This window comes from Salminus brasiliensis, chromosome 13 (genome assembly GCF_030463535.1).
Source record: "Salminus brasiliensis chromosome 13, fSalBra1.hap2, whole genome shotgun sequence".
Classification (NCBI taxonomy): domain Eukaryota; kingdom Metazoa; phylum Chordata; class Actinopteri; order Characiformes; family Bryconidae; genus Salminus; species Salminus brasiliensis.
Genome location: NC_132890.1, coordinates 6,738,251 through 6,753,529, shown reverse-complemented (window position 1 = coordinate 6,753,529; position 15,279 = coordinate 6,738,251). Strand labels below are relative to the sequence as shown.

General features: G+C 42.3%; 1 protein-coding gene across 4 annotated transcripts in view; it reads right to left on the bottom strand.

The window, feature by feature from the left end:
- Positions 1-15,279, bottom strand: part of tspan9a (tetraspanin 9a) — a 255,945-nt gene that overhangs the window by 150,484 nt on the left and 90,182 nt on the right. The window contains exon 4 of one of the 4 annotated variants that reach the window (XM_072695443.1): positions 8,657-8,740. The exons of 2 other annotated variants lie outside the window; for them this stretch is intronic. The gene's annotated coding sequence lies outside the window, so the exon portion shown is untranslated. The remainder of the gene's footprint in view (positions 1-8,656; positions 8,741-15,279) is intronic. One more of the 4 variants, XM_072695444.1, reaches the window with a different exon arrangement.

Here is a 15,279-nt window from a genome sequence, read left to right as displayed (position 1 = left end):
GCACACACACATACTGGGCCCTACAGCTGCAGTAACTCCTTCAACATCGCAGTGGTCCAGCTGTTTTGTCTCAGTGAAACTATGCGGGTGCCCTGACCACACATAGCATTCTCGTTAAGATCTAAGAGAGCTCCATCCGCGTGGTGAAAGTGCCCTTCACGGCCTTGGGAACTTAAAAGGAGTGCACTATTAGTGCGTCAGTGGGCCTGCTTCCATATTTAACAGCCATATACTCTCAGCATTACAGCCTATTTATTAAAGAGCTGTTTACAGATCAACACAGGAGGTAAAGACAGTAACAGGAGGCAATCCTTACAGTAAAACACATGCTGTATTTCAGTCCTTAAACACGTCGTTATAGCTGCTGAGAACTATGTGAGGCTACACTCACAAACAGGGCTGTTTCTAGACCTAATGTATAATGTATATAATGCCTCTGAAGCTATGGAACCTTGTGAGGTGTGAACAGGTAGGGTAAATGTGCTCAAAGGTATGGAAAGCCTTTTAGGCAGGTAATGAAATTCTAATTCTAAAATGAATTCAGAAATCAGCTTCTTGTGTTTCCCAGCTCCAAAGCGTAGGAAACCATCAGTAACGTCTCAAAACCAACTACTTGGGCTCATAAATAATGGTTCTTCAAGGATTCTGTGGAAATTCAATGGTTATAACAGTATAAAGCTCCAGTAATAAAGGGCAATATCAGCCACTTCTCCAAACCAAGTAGAGATGTCGCAATGCCAGAAATGTGGTAGTCGGTACCAAACCATTAAGAGTATTTCATTCTCAAAAAAATGCACACCACAAAAAGGGTGGAGTTTCCCTTATTATGATTGGTTGATCTGATGATTCCCTTATTAGGATTTGTTTTATGAAACATGAGAATCTAAAAAACACAAATATAATACAGTAAAATGCTACATTCTTTTTATGATCATTATTTTGTCTCTTATTGTCCATTAATGCAGTCAAAAAAAAAAAACATTGTCCCTGGCCTTAGCCTATCACCCCCTCCCTCCACCGGTTAAAATGATCTAGAACCTCCACTGGACCCTAGGACATTCTGCAGGATGTTTTGGTAGTCTGCCGTACCTTTATTCACTCATAAAAGTGTTTACTTTTTCATATATTTCCATCTACCTTTATTTGTTTATTTATTTATTTATTTATTATTTACAGAAAACAGTCACACATGTCTGAGTTTTTTTTTAGGATGTCTTAGGCCACTTAAATATGTCTTCATTTGAGACGTATGAGTCATATTAACAGAATTTAGATATTTAAATGAATTTGACCATGTTTTGATTAAATATGTACTTCACTCCTTAATTTGTTTGTTTGGGTTACTTGTAAGGACTCTCAGAGATCTGAGTTTGGGATCGACTTGGTACCGAAGTATTGTTTTTTAAAACATCCCTATTACCTAGACCTGTAATGGTTCTTTAAGGGTTTCTGTAGTAAATGCAACGGTCCAGAAACGTAGGAAAACACTAACCACTTCTCAAAACCAGCAACCAAGCCCCATAAACAATGTTTCCTTAACAGTTCTGTAGTAAATTCCACCGTTATTCTCTACACCACTGGTTGCTCTCCATCTTCTCTTGAACATTTTAGTGTTTTTTAGAACCACAAAGGTTTTCTCTATTGGCACAAGCCAAATAACGCTTTTCTGGGACCTTAGAGAACCCTATTTCGTCTCAGAATGCACTGCGTGTACCTTTTTCATGGATCCTCAGGACAGACTCTTCTGCAGTAGCCTAAAGCTGTGCAGATGTTTGCTGTAATGTTATCTTTATGGACACTTTAATATTAATATGGGAAGAATAGCAGTGTTTAAATGAGTGTTTCCCAGCGGAGCTTCATAATAAGCTAATTCATGAGTTGAATCCTCAGAAGAAGAAAGGGAAACACTAATTTAGGCTCTGTTTGGATAGAGGATCCTTGTTAAATCATAGATAAAAAGCTTAAAAAAAAGAAGTATGTTCAGAATTTCAAAAACTTGCAGCCAATGCTAATCAATCTGCCAGAGTACGTTTACAGATTCCCTTTCAGTGCATGCAGGTTCCTCTCCACAGAATGGCAAAATGTCAGCATGGAACTTCACCCCATGCAGTGCTTTATCTCTCCTGAGGTGCTACATTTCCTCCACTGCTGCCAGAAGTTCACAGCACATCACCTTACCGTAGTTCTTCTCCCAACTACTGGGACAGAAGGCAACAACTGGAGCGGAACTGGTCTGTAACTGAAGCCCAGTTTGAAGGGCTTAGCTTGACCAGGCTGCAAAAGCAAAGTCCTTAGGGATCTAATCTGAAGTCTAATCTAAACCTAATCCCTGAGTCACAATCAGCAGCAGGAACCAGACGGTTCTCCAAGTACGCTGTGCTGTTTAATGGCCATATTTTGACCAGCACTGCTATCACTCCTCTATCTTTGGCATCTACTTCGCTCCTCAAGACGAGCAGCAGCGGCCTGGCTACTTGCCAGATCAGCGTGACGTCCTCGGTGTGCGTTTCACGCTGAGCTAGACTGGTGCACCGACACTCGCTGTTGTTGCTCACAAACAGGTGTTGGAACTCAGGAGCGTAATTGGGTGAGTTCTCCTTCACTGTCTCACTCTCTGAAAGCTGAGCGAGCGCCGTTCTCGGAGCTGTTCTGACATTACCTCGCATCTCTTCTGCTCCTGTAAACTGCCTGTTCTCCACTCCTACTTTGATGCCCATGTCCTGCTGCTGGCCATCATTATGCTCCATCTCCCGGGCTTTTCAGTTTTACAGGGATGTCTGGCCTGATGCCAATATTTTGCTTTGCCAGCTTTATTTATACAGTCTTGAAAATAAAGGGGCTTCACAGGATTCTCCGAGCGGTGCCATGAATGAGCTCCGTTTGGTACGAGTGGGAAGAACCTTTCATAGACCGCTTTACGTAAAGGTTCTTTGCCAATTTTTCTCTTTTGGTTAATCTCTGGCATCCAAAAAGTGGCACCCTCAAAAGTGCATTATATGGACAAAAGTATTGGGACACTTGCTCATTCATTGTTTCTTCTGAAATCAAGGGTTTTAAAAGAAGAGATCATCCTTATTTTGTTGGAGTAACTGTCTCTACTCTCCAGAAAAGGCTTTCTACTAGAGCTTGGACTGTTGCACTGTTGTGAGGATTTGATTTCATTCAGCGACAAGAGCAGTTAGTGAGGTCGAATGTTGGACGGGTTGGATCACCACCCCACCTCATTCCCCACTCCCCAACTCATCCCAAAATATTGAATGGAGCACCAACCATCATTCCAAAGAACATAGTTCTTCCACTGCTTCACAGCTCAATGCTGGGGGGCTTTACACCCCTTTAGCCCACGCCGGACATTAGCCATGGTGCCTATAGGTTCATCTGCTCCAGAGAGTCCTATTCTATTGGCAGTACTTCTTTACTGGGACTAGACAAGCTGTGTCAGCAACGGGTTCCACCGAAAGTAGCTGAATGCTTTCATTAGAAGGGGTGTCCACAAACATTTGGCAGAGCATCTGAGATGAATTATGGCTAATTATGCTTAGCTTAGCTTGAGCTGATTAGCGTCTCAGTACGGCGAGTGCAAATGACAGAGGGATCTAAAGCCATTCAGCACCCAGACTGCACGCATCTTAAAATCCAGCTCGGCCTGTCTTGCCTCATCCATGGGAATGTGGGCAAAAGAGTAAGAGAGAGAGATGGAGAGCGAGCGAGAGAGAGCGGGGGAGATAATGATGAGCTGGAGCAGTTCACGCGAGGTAAAGAGGCAATGGCCTGGAGAGATTTAAAATGGACTTTGGGAGCCAAGAGGCCCTGACTTCAGTCAGTCACTTGTGGCAGACTGAAAATGACAGCTTGCAGTGATTGGATATCTACTTTACTCCACCGGACCTTTTCACCCCACTTCAACCTTCCTTTCCTCAACATGCCTCCATTCAACCCCCTCCCCCAACCCCAACCTCCCAGAGAGCATGTCTCCTTTCCTCAGCTGCTGCTCCCCTGCCCCTCTGTTCTCTTCCACATTCAGTGAAGGACTGCTGAGGGACTCGGCTAGTATTGTGATTGCACTGATATATACTCATATATGTCGCTAAATAAACTATGCAATATATTATACACGAATTAGTGAATTAAAATATTGTAAATTATTATTATTACAAATATTCTGACCGAAATAACTGACTTTTCTGGAATGACATGAATCCTGTGATTTAGCAAAATCTCCATATTGTCACGGTTTGTCACCAGACAGAGGCGGTCGTACTCACAGGTTATTTTAATGCCAGACAAGAAAATAGAACAAACAGAAACCAAACAAGCAAAGCTTACTAAATAAACCCATAAACAACAAGAAAACCCATAAACAGGCCAAATCTACAAACCGTGAACACAACAGGACCATCTTCTCATATACATGCACAAGACCAGACAAGGGATGACTGAAACAAAGGGGTACTTATACAGACACTATCAAGAGACTCACGAGGAACACCTGGGACTAACAAGGGGGCGTGGGTACAAAGGAGACACTGGTGGAAACACTAATGGACAGGCGTGGCTATGGCAGACAAGACACAAACAGAGCCATGTGCTTGGGAGCACATGGCAAAACCAAACAAAGCAGACATGACAACAGGGGCAGGCATGACACATATCTCCAAGTGACAAGTAGTTGATCCACTATGATTTAAATTCATCGATTTGCCACTTTTTATAACTACATTACTGCCCTAATGAGCATCAATTCCATAGGCCCTAAAATAGAACCCAGTGGGACTCCGCAAGATATTCTACTCTATTGAAACTGTTTAGCAAATCTATGTAAAACAGTCTGTGTGCTCAGTGATGTCATGTAATCAAACCGGACACTCCTAAGCACAAAAACAGCTGGTCATCAGCCATGTCCGTCACGGAGAGTCCTAAAGCAGCTTTAAAAAAATTTAAAAATCATGGAGAGCAGCTTCCAGAAGCCCACCTGAAACAGTCCATCTAGTTTTTGTGTTCGAGTTTTTTCTAAAAAACCCTGTTTTTATAAGGAGCCATATCCATGTGCAAGCAATACACACCCAACAAAAAGTATTCATTTTAAAGTGTTTATCACACACACACACACACACACACACACACACACACACTTGAGCACTGCTCTCCTTGGAAGAAGCTGAAGAAGGTGGATGGTACCACTTTGTAAGAGCTACAACAGAAGCCCTTTCTATCAGAAAAAAGAGCCTGACTGAAGTAAACACTCTTAAATCACACTTAAAGGACCTAAGTGGAAAAGCTAAACAGATACCTTTAATCTCTGTAGTCTGGACCTATTTAACCCTTTCCCTAGTGAGTTCTGACCGCCTGTGATGGTCTGCACAGACTGAGCTCTTTCGCCATGAGCACAGTAGGACTTCTAGAATTTGTGCAGGCCTTCTATTCCTGTATTCACGGGATCTGACTGCTATAAAATGCTTCAAATATAACAGGAAAAGGTTGTTTGTGCACTTAGCTCTCAGCATGAAGCTGAAATTCCACCTTAAAATAGTGCCTCCTGTAAGCTCTGCACTATTTAAGGTGGAAGGAAAATTCCTTTAGGGAGATCCAGCCCGGCTGCTGCAGCTGTGATGGTTTACAGCGTTTACAGGGTTCACAGATGTTGCTTCTGAACTTAAAGACAGAGATATCACACTGTGGTTAAGTGACAAGAAGGGTAAATTAGAATCAGAGGCATTGCTGAGGAATGGGAACGTGCTGAATAATGAGGGACTGAGGCGTGTACACGGGAGTGTACGTGTTTTGAGCACAGAATTAAAAGAAGCACATGGAGCCTAAACGAGCAAATGTATGGACGGTGGGGGATGGCGGTCCGCTGGTGGAAGCTGGTTAGATGAACTAGCCGAATTAGCCACTTAGACAGCCTATGGCCCGCCGGCAGGCCGAAAGTGTTATCACAAATTTCTATTACCAAAGAATAGCCCCACCAGTTAGTACAGAAGTGCCTGAGTGTAGTTACTGAATAATACATCTTATACATCTAATACATCTTATAGTGTGATAAGCTTTTTTTTTTACAGGGTTAAAGCTGATATTGCGTCACATTCGAAGCTGAACGTTCTTTACTGAAAATGTCAATCCCACAGGTGGGACCGTACCAACTAGGTACCAGCCACAGCAAATCCCACTGGTGGGGCGATACTTGCTAAAGGGTTTAAGGCAAGACGTAATTTAGCCCAGAACTAAGCTTAATTCCTTTCTGGCAGCCCGGCTACACCTTCCCTGTGACTCTACGACCCCCCATTCAGCTGAATTCTCCTCTGTGTCTCCCCATATAGGCTTTTTACGCATCAGAAACATTATGGGTCATAGAGAAATGCCATTAAACCCCACAAATGAAGTGAAAAAAGGAGTGTGAGCAGAAGTGGCAGCGTGAGGACAGAGGGAGAGACTCGCTTTGCCTTTCGGAAACCTCCATCTCATATCAGCGCGCACACAGCCTCCCGGAAGATCATGCAGCCGGCCTGAGGCGCATCATTTATTTAGTATCTCTGCTCTGCTCCGAAGGGCCAAGGCCCACTTGACAAACACCATGCAATTAACATGCAGATAGGATGCAGTGTTTTCCATCTCGGGGTACTTGGCTCAGGGATTTATGTAATAAAAAACTGTAGACATTTCTAACAGGAGAGCGGAGAGCCTCGAGAGGCTCAATCACCTCGAACACCACTTCAAAGGAACAGCTAGAGAATACCTGGACCTGGAGAAGAGGCAACCCCTCCCCTCTGCACATCATTAATGAACAGCATGGAGGGAAACCGAAGGGCTGCCACTGACTTCATTACAATGAGAAGTAAGGGGACATCTGTCTTCAGGACAAAACAAGCACCTGTGATCATTTCACCTGTATGTGACCAACAGGCTTTTAAAAAATGGTTAAAAAAGAAAAAAAAAAAAAAGGTGGTAGTTGAATTTTTTCAGAAATGTAAGAAGGTCCGAATCGAAAATAAGCAATTACTGGTTTAATCAATAATGCCCTGATATTTTGGCCAAAATAAAAAGACTGGGTTCTTTTTATCACAGGTTGCACTGACTAATCGAATACTATTCCTGAAGTACAGTGGAGGGAAAAACACAGTGTAGGAGCAGAAGAATAAACCCAAAACTGCTTTTTCTGGTAAAAACAATAAACAATGGAGCCATTTATGCATGTGGAAATCCAACCTAAGGAAAACCTGATTCCACTGCAAGCTGCATACAAATGGGCTGAAATGCCGCCTCAGAAACCAGGCTAAAACCAGGTTTGCTTCACAAACATGCAAATGACATGCAAAACAGCCAATCCCTAGGCATGTAGATGCAACATATGCCTTAAGCAAAGTGGCACACCGGTCAGCAAACACTGAGGATCTCTCATTTTTTATTAGATAATCTAAGTCTGGGTCATAATGGCAATATGGCTCACAAAGCAGCCCAGGCATTTTTGTCTCTAGCCACTTTCACCAGCATCTGCTAGGGATGCTCCCAGGTGCTCCCAAGCCAGCCGGGAGCTGTGTCTTCCTTAAGGTCTCCTCCCAGTTGGTCATGTACATCTCCAACGGGAGGCGACTAGGAGATACGCTTACAAGATGCCTGAACCCCCTGAACTGACTCCTCTCAACACTTCGAGCCCCCTCATCTTATCACGAAGAGTGAGCTTAGCCACTCTGACTAAGAAAACCTCACGTCTCCTCATTTCTATAACTGCCAGACTTAAAGTATGACAAAAGGTCAACAAAGATACAAGGTTTTTGCGCTGCAGTGATTATATGTATATATATATAGAAAGAGGGGGACAAGGATATGTGCGGTGCTGCCTATGCACTATATCTCACTGCACATGAAGTCCAGACCTGTGGACAATTCTGCAACACCTTAACAGAAATGGCATTTAGAGAAAATCACAAGTTCTGAATATTAAAAACTCTATTACTCTATTATTACTTTATGCATCAAAGGGTTTGTTTGAACCATATAGTTTAATCTTGATCAACATTTTGCTTATCGTTCTGTGTGAAGCACTGTTTGCAATTTAAATGAAAATTGCTGCATGAAGATGATGGCGGTGATTATTATAGCTATTGCTTTTATATTATCTTAATAATAACAGCCAATAATAACCTTCCGAGAGATTTACTTTCTTTGCGACTATATATATAAAAAAAAAAATATATATATATACACATGCACACACAGACTAACATAACACACACCCATAACACAGACCGGGTGACAGTCGATCTGAACATGAGCAGGTCTGTCTTGATGACGGAGCGATGGAAGAGTGACGGAGTGGGGCCGGGGGAGAAGGTAGAAGGTGTGATGAGGGAGTGATAAAAGATCAGACTGCTTCACAGCAGTGGCAAAAAATGAAAGCCAGCAAATGCAGGCAGATTTATCCATTTCCAGCTCACCTCATCAATTCGCCTGACTTCACCCCTCCTCACAGCGGGAGGGAGGGAAGGAGGGAGACGAAGAAACTTCAGGTCTGTGAAGAGAGCGCTGAACCACACAGTCTGGCAGAGGCAGTCTACACACAGCTAAACCCCCCATTAATCTGCCCATTAATGATGATAAAACTGTGCCCCCCATCCTCCACCCCCCATCCCACCACCTCCCACACACAATTCTGATTTACCTTTAGTCCAAGCTAATGGGCCTACAGCCAAGGATGGAGCTCCTCTTCTTAGTCCGGCTTCTAGATTCACTCAGCGGCCGTCTGCTAAGAAAAGCAAAGAGAGGCTGAATCAATGTAATGACTTTTAATTGCTTCTTTTCTCCTTGAATGGCAATTCAGTGCACAGGTAGAGCTGAAAGCATCTCTGTCGCTTCCCTCTCACTCCTGGTTTCTCTGTGAGTGTGTGTGTGTGTGTGTGTGTGTATGTAACTGTGTGTGTGTGTCTTACAAATAAAAGTGCTTCAGAGATTTGCTCTAGCAAAGCCATAGAAGAAGCACTTTTGTAATAGAGAGTGTGAGTGTGAACCAACCAACTTTAAAAGACTAAAGAACCTTCACTTGATGTAAAGGTAATTCACTAATGTAAAGGTTCTGCACACTAACACAAGAACCACTTTTGGTTACATGAAAAACCATGTTTGTATTAGAGATGTGTGAGTGTGAAGAACCTTTTAAAAATCTAAAGAACCTTCATTTAGTGTAAAGGTTCTTTACCAATTTAATGAATCTTTGCACTGTAGTCCCATAAAGAACCACATTTGTAATAGAGATGTGAGTGTGAAGAACCTTTGAAAGGTCTTAAGAACCTTCAATTGATGTAAAGGTTCTTTACCAGTTTAAAGATTTAATGTACTCAACAAGAACCAGTTTTGGTTCCAAAAAAAAACACGTTTATAGAGATGTAATAGAGAGGTGTGAGTGTAAAGAACCTTTTACATGTCTAAAGAACCTTCAATTGATGTAAAAGTTCTTTACCAGTTTAAAGGTTCTGTGTTCTCAACAAGAATGACTTGTGGTTCCATAAAGAACCACATTTGTAATAGAGATGTGAGTGTGAAGAACCTTTTAAAGGTCTAAAGAACCTTCACTTGATGTAAAGGTTCTTTACCAGTTTACAGGTTCTGTGTACTCAACAAGAACCAGTTCTGGTTCCATAAGGAACCACTTTAATAGAGATGTACTAGAGAGGTGTGAGTGTAAAGAACCTTTTACAGGTCTAAAGAACCTTCAATTGATATAAATGTTTTTTACCAGTTTAAAGGTCAAGAATGATTTCTGGTTCCAAAAAGAACCACATTTGTAATAGAAATGTGTGAATGTGAAGAACCTTTTAAAGGTCTAATGAACCTTCACTTGATGTAATGGTTCTTTACCAGTTCAAAGGTAATAGAGATGTAAGTAAGAAGCTATATCGACATATTTGTACCTGTTTCAAGGGTTTTCACGCTCACGCATCTCTCACACAAACGGTTCTTTATGGAACCAAAAGTGGTTCTCAAAGAACTATATAAAGCAGCTTTTGGAGTTTACTGGCTCATCCACTGTGAAGGACGGTATGAACTGGTTAGGTGTGAATAAAAAGAAAAAAAAAAAAAAACTAGCACAGAACATATAAATAAATAGCACAGAACGCACACATACTGAGACAGAGTCATACATAGAGGCCCATTTCTCATTACTGAGGTGAAAGCTTGATTCCGTGTGATACACAGCCAATCTCCCTCGCTCTAAAGCTACCAGCTGAGGCAAACGCTAGAACTACATCACGCGTCATTCTCAAAGAGATCCATCTGTAATGAAAATCAAAGGTAATGCCATTCTCCAGCATCTCACGCATCACCCCAGACCTGCTATTGCGCTGCATGAGCAAGCGGTGGTGTAGTCATTTAAATGGGTCTTATTCCAATTAGAGAGCGATTAAAGCATGAGACACTAATGAAGTCTTGGACCAATAACATGTTCCAGTAATGAAATGTTCCACTGCACGGTAACACTGTAAATACTGCAGCAGTGGAATGAATGAGACCCAGAGCAGGGTTGCTGAAGTGAGTGGGCAGGCAGGGTTACAGCATGAGCGATGTAGTGGCTGAAGCTGAATGAATTGGACTTCTACACTCCTTTCTCTCCCTCAGTCACAGCCTGGCCAGGTCAATACAGAGCAAAGAGAATAAAAATGAAAACTGGATTGGAGGCTTGGAGGCAGGAAGGGATACAGCGGACTAAAAAGTGACAATGCAGACCAACGTCTGCACGAACAAGCGACCAAACACATCAGTTATCATACTCTTAACCACCTGAACCCTACATCAAGTATTCCCTTATTAACCCTTATGCAGAAACTACTGTATTTTTTATATTAAATCATTCTTGTGGAGTCCCACAGGGTTCTATTTTAGGGCCTATAAAACTGGTGTTCATTCTGAAGAAGTGTGGCTCTCCGGAGTCATGATATCAACACCTGGTGATGCCCTACCCAACTATACACACTTTTTCCAGGTGGGTAGGATGGTTCACCCTCTCCCCCTTCCCTCAGCATCTCAATATCCAAGGATGTCGGATAGAAAGCTGGAGTCAGAGCTCATGGTCGGGCGCCCCTGGAGCAGAGAGACATAAGCAGCCCGATAGTGGCAGCCTAAGAGATGCGGGTATCGAACCCACAACCCTGTGATCAATAACTCAGTGCTCTAACTGAGCCACCACTGCCCCGGAATAACAGTTTGAAATAATAGGTACTCTAGGGAACCAAATATGATTCTATATTCACATACATTCAGAGCCCAGCCAGAATCATTAGGAGCAAGGCAAGAATACCCCCTGGGCAGGGCACCAGTTCTTAGTAGGGTACCAGACGCACCCATTCACTTACAAACTAGCAGCAATTTAGCATGGCCAATCTACATACCATTTGTTTTTGGGAAAAAACCCACACCAAACGGACACAAGGAGAACACACCAAATTCCTCACAGACAGAGACCAAAGGGGATTGAACCCACAACCCCGGGTCCCTTATTCAACAGCAGAACAGTTGTCCCGTATGATGGCTTGATGCAGAACCTGGAGAGATACCAATTACGTGGCTGAGATGATAATCTCATCATTTGGTCATAAGTTTGTTAGTATGTGAACTCACTTAAACTGTGAAAACTGAAAAAAAACTGGCTTCTGAATTATTATAAACAAGGTACTGTATGTAGCCACAGCAGTCAAACGACTCAAAACATGTCAGCCTCAATTAGAGTGAAAAATCCCAGACAATTATCATTAAAAGATCATCTATTATGGGGGAAAATGCCACTTCAGAGCTCGAGCTCTGGTGGCAGCAAACAATTAATAGTCAGGCAGGCGCAGGATCACTTAATGGAATGCTATTAGTAGCGTGGTCTGGCTAAATGAGACAAGAAAAATCAATTTAGATCATTTTTTAAAAACTACCGCCTACAGCTAGCAATGCTGCTGCTGCACTTTTTCCTACTGATTATTCTGACCTGCTGGGACTCCCAGCTTTTGTTGACAGTAGAGTTGAGAGTTACTCAACTAAGCCAGCTCTTAAAAAGCATTCCCAGACGTTTTCTCTTCCTGCAGCTAACACACCTGAAACTAGCTAATCAAGAGAACAGAGAACGTTGTTTTTAAAAGGTTCCAAGAAGGTTAGAAATAACGTTCCAGGATGTGATAATGGCTGGCATATTAGGAACGTTTCTTACACAACATTCCAAACAGGACAACCTTAACATTATGAAAGCATCCGAAATAACTTTCCCAATACTAAAAATACAACAAATATAATACAACACAATACAAAACGGATACCTAATGACACTGTCAAATAATATTTAATAAATGTGTCATAAAGCGTTTCCCAAACTTAATAATTGGAGAATTTATTCAAGCATAGAATAGCACACTGCCTGTCATCAGCAGCCATAACCTGGGAGAGCACAATTAGCCTCGCTCTCACCAGGTGAGTAGATGGCTCAAGCTCTGTCCCACATAACTTCAGCTTGATGCTGACTGGCACAGACGTCTGCTAGCTGATGCATCAGAGTTGGGAATCCGGCCCAATCTGTCCTCTGAACCCGTTGATGCATTAGCAGCGGTTCGAAAAGAGTCAGCATTACATTTGATGGGGGAGAGTACTAGCAAGTGGGTTGGGTAATTGGCTAGAATCTAAAATTGGGGAGGAAATTGGGTACAAATATTTTTATATTTATAAGAAGAAGAAGATATTTTCATATTTTTGTATTTCACTGGTAATAATTACTAATAAAAGGGATGAACCTCCAATACGTTTTGAAATATGCCAAATGTGAAAAGCCCATATTTGACTGTAATAATAAAAAAGGGAAACCAAAGACCAAAAAAGAGACCAAAAGGTTCAACTAACCGAAAAATAGCTGATTCTAGCTGGGGTAGAATCCTAATAATCTGGTGAGTAATTCATCTGTGAGAAAAAACAAATACATAAATAATAAAACGTTCTAGCAAAGTTTTAGCAAAGTTCCAAAAACTGGACAGAATGAGCCCAATGTCGTAATGAAGGTTCGACTAACCAAACATTTCTAGCTGAAGTAGAATCCTAATAATCTGGTGAGTTGGGAAAAGGAATTGACCAAAGATGAACACCGGCTGAAGCTCCACCAAGATCAACATTAGAACCTTTTGCTTCAACAAAAAAAGCGAGTGAATCCAATCTGGTTCTATAATAAATCTAGAACGGTTATATATAGAACAGTTGCTGAAAGCTCAAGACAAGCAAATGGGATTGTTGAAGTTCACAGAACCAGCTGGACGCCAGTCACAGAGCTGTGTGAGAGCTCACTGTTTGGTGAAGCCACGCTCTGAAAACAGGTGGGCAAAAAAAAACCAGGCCCATATTCAACTGTGAGAATAAACGAGTACATGTAATAATAAAAAGTTCTAGGAAAACTGGACAGAATTAGCGTTCTAAGAACCAAAAGTCGTATGGTAAGGTTCAACTAATCAAACATTTCCAGCTGAGGTAGAATCCAAATAATCTGGTGAGTTAGGAAGAGGAATTAACCAAAGCTAAACACGGGCTGAAGGTCTAGACTTTTTAATCTTCCAATCTGATTCTATAATAAATCTGGTCTGAAATACAGGACATTTTTTGCACAATCTAAAGATGAGCAATGTTTTGAGCTGATGTTAGATCCAGGACCTTCTAATGATTCTAATGATATTTACACTCAGACTGTCTGCAATATGAAAGTCTTCTCTACTGAAATTCTACCTGCATCATCCACCATTTGGAAGACATGACATTTTAGATCTTTTTGTCTATAGCTAATCTGCCTCAGCAGACAAATGCTCTAGACCGTCTGGGGCCTGACTTCACACCGAACCCTAATGCCTTTGTTAGAACTGTATCAGTCCCCTCACTGATCTCTTTAGTCAGCAGAGTTCAGTGCAATAATGCAGGCCTGGCATGAAGTCCTGTTTCTCTGCTGGACAGTCGGAGATTTATATGAGTAACATTTCCATTGATTTATAAGCTGTCTGGGCTTCCTATAACAACGGTGATGGTAATATCAACAGTGACCACAACAGCTGAACAATGGGAGGACCCTCACTTACAAGTAACTCATCAAGAGCCACACTTTCTCTTCTCAACCTCTTAGTCAGCAGAAAGGTTTCTGGTTTAGTCAATCTGTGTGAAGCCAAAGTGAAGCCAATCAAGACCAGTTGGTTGGTGTCGCATAGTGGGCAAAACATGAGCACTTGCACCTGTCCCAAGTTTGCCCTGACCACCGGATGTTCCACAATGCTTCTGGGAAAATGCTCTATGGACAGATAAGACACAAGTGGAACTTTTTTTTTAGCACAAATGCACAACTGTGAAGCATGGTGACCATCGTATCATGTTCTTGTCCTGCTTAGCAGGTGGGTAAGAAGACCGTCGGTTTCCCCCGTGGCAAACTGAGGTTTGATTACCTGGCCAGGCAAAACCGATAAGAGTTTGTGGGCAAGACTACACTGAGCACTACATTGGCCTACCTGTGTGACCACGATTCAAATGTCAGTCACTCTGGATAAGAGCTTCAGCCAAGTGCCGTAAAAGTAAATCGTATGACGATACCTGAAAATCTGGGCTAAGTACCAAAGAACTGTGTTCCTGCCCTGATTTCGCTCTTGTTGGAGTCTCACATTCAGCCTAGTCTATAGGAAGAAGTAGGATTTACTGCTGTCTGTCCACCCCCTTTTCTGCTATTTACATTCACCAATTTTACTCCCCCACTCAATTATAATCCACCACTCAGTTCTAAAGTGAAACTACAGCACTCACATATTTTTATTGAGCTCAAAATGAACTGATTTGTGGCTGAACCGATTTGGTACAAAGCCAACGTCCCTCAATTCTGGAAGTCCACAGACCTCTTCCAGACGGCAGCAGCAGCAGCAGAGATTTTTCACTTGCACTCTGGCAAATTCAAAACTGCCAGACACCGTCTGCGCCGAACTGTCCCAGATAGAGCTGTGTTGAAGCAGAGATTAGAGACGATCGTTATATTGACCATGAGATCACTGAGTCTAATTAAGATTCCGGTCAATATCATGACTAACATGTAGTAATTTCACTTCGACTTTACACTTTGAACACACTTAAATAATCCCGGGCCAGAACGCAAGATGGATCATAGCACACTGTGCAACAAAGGCCTGTGTGTGAGCAGTGGAGCAGTGGAAACATGATAGATAGCACAGGCTGCTGAGTCCCTTCTACACTGAGGCAGCACTGCATGCAGAATGAAGCGTTAAGGTCCGTGCTTGGTTTTATCCATTG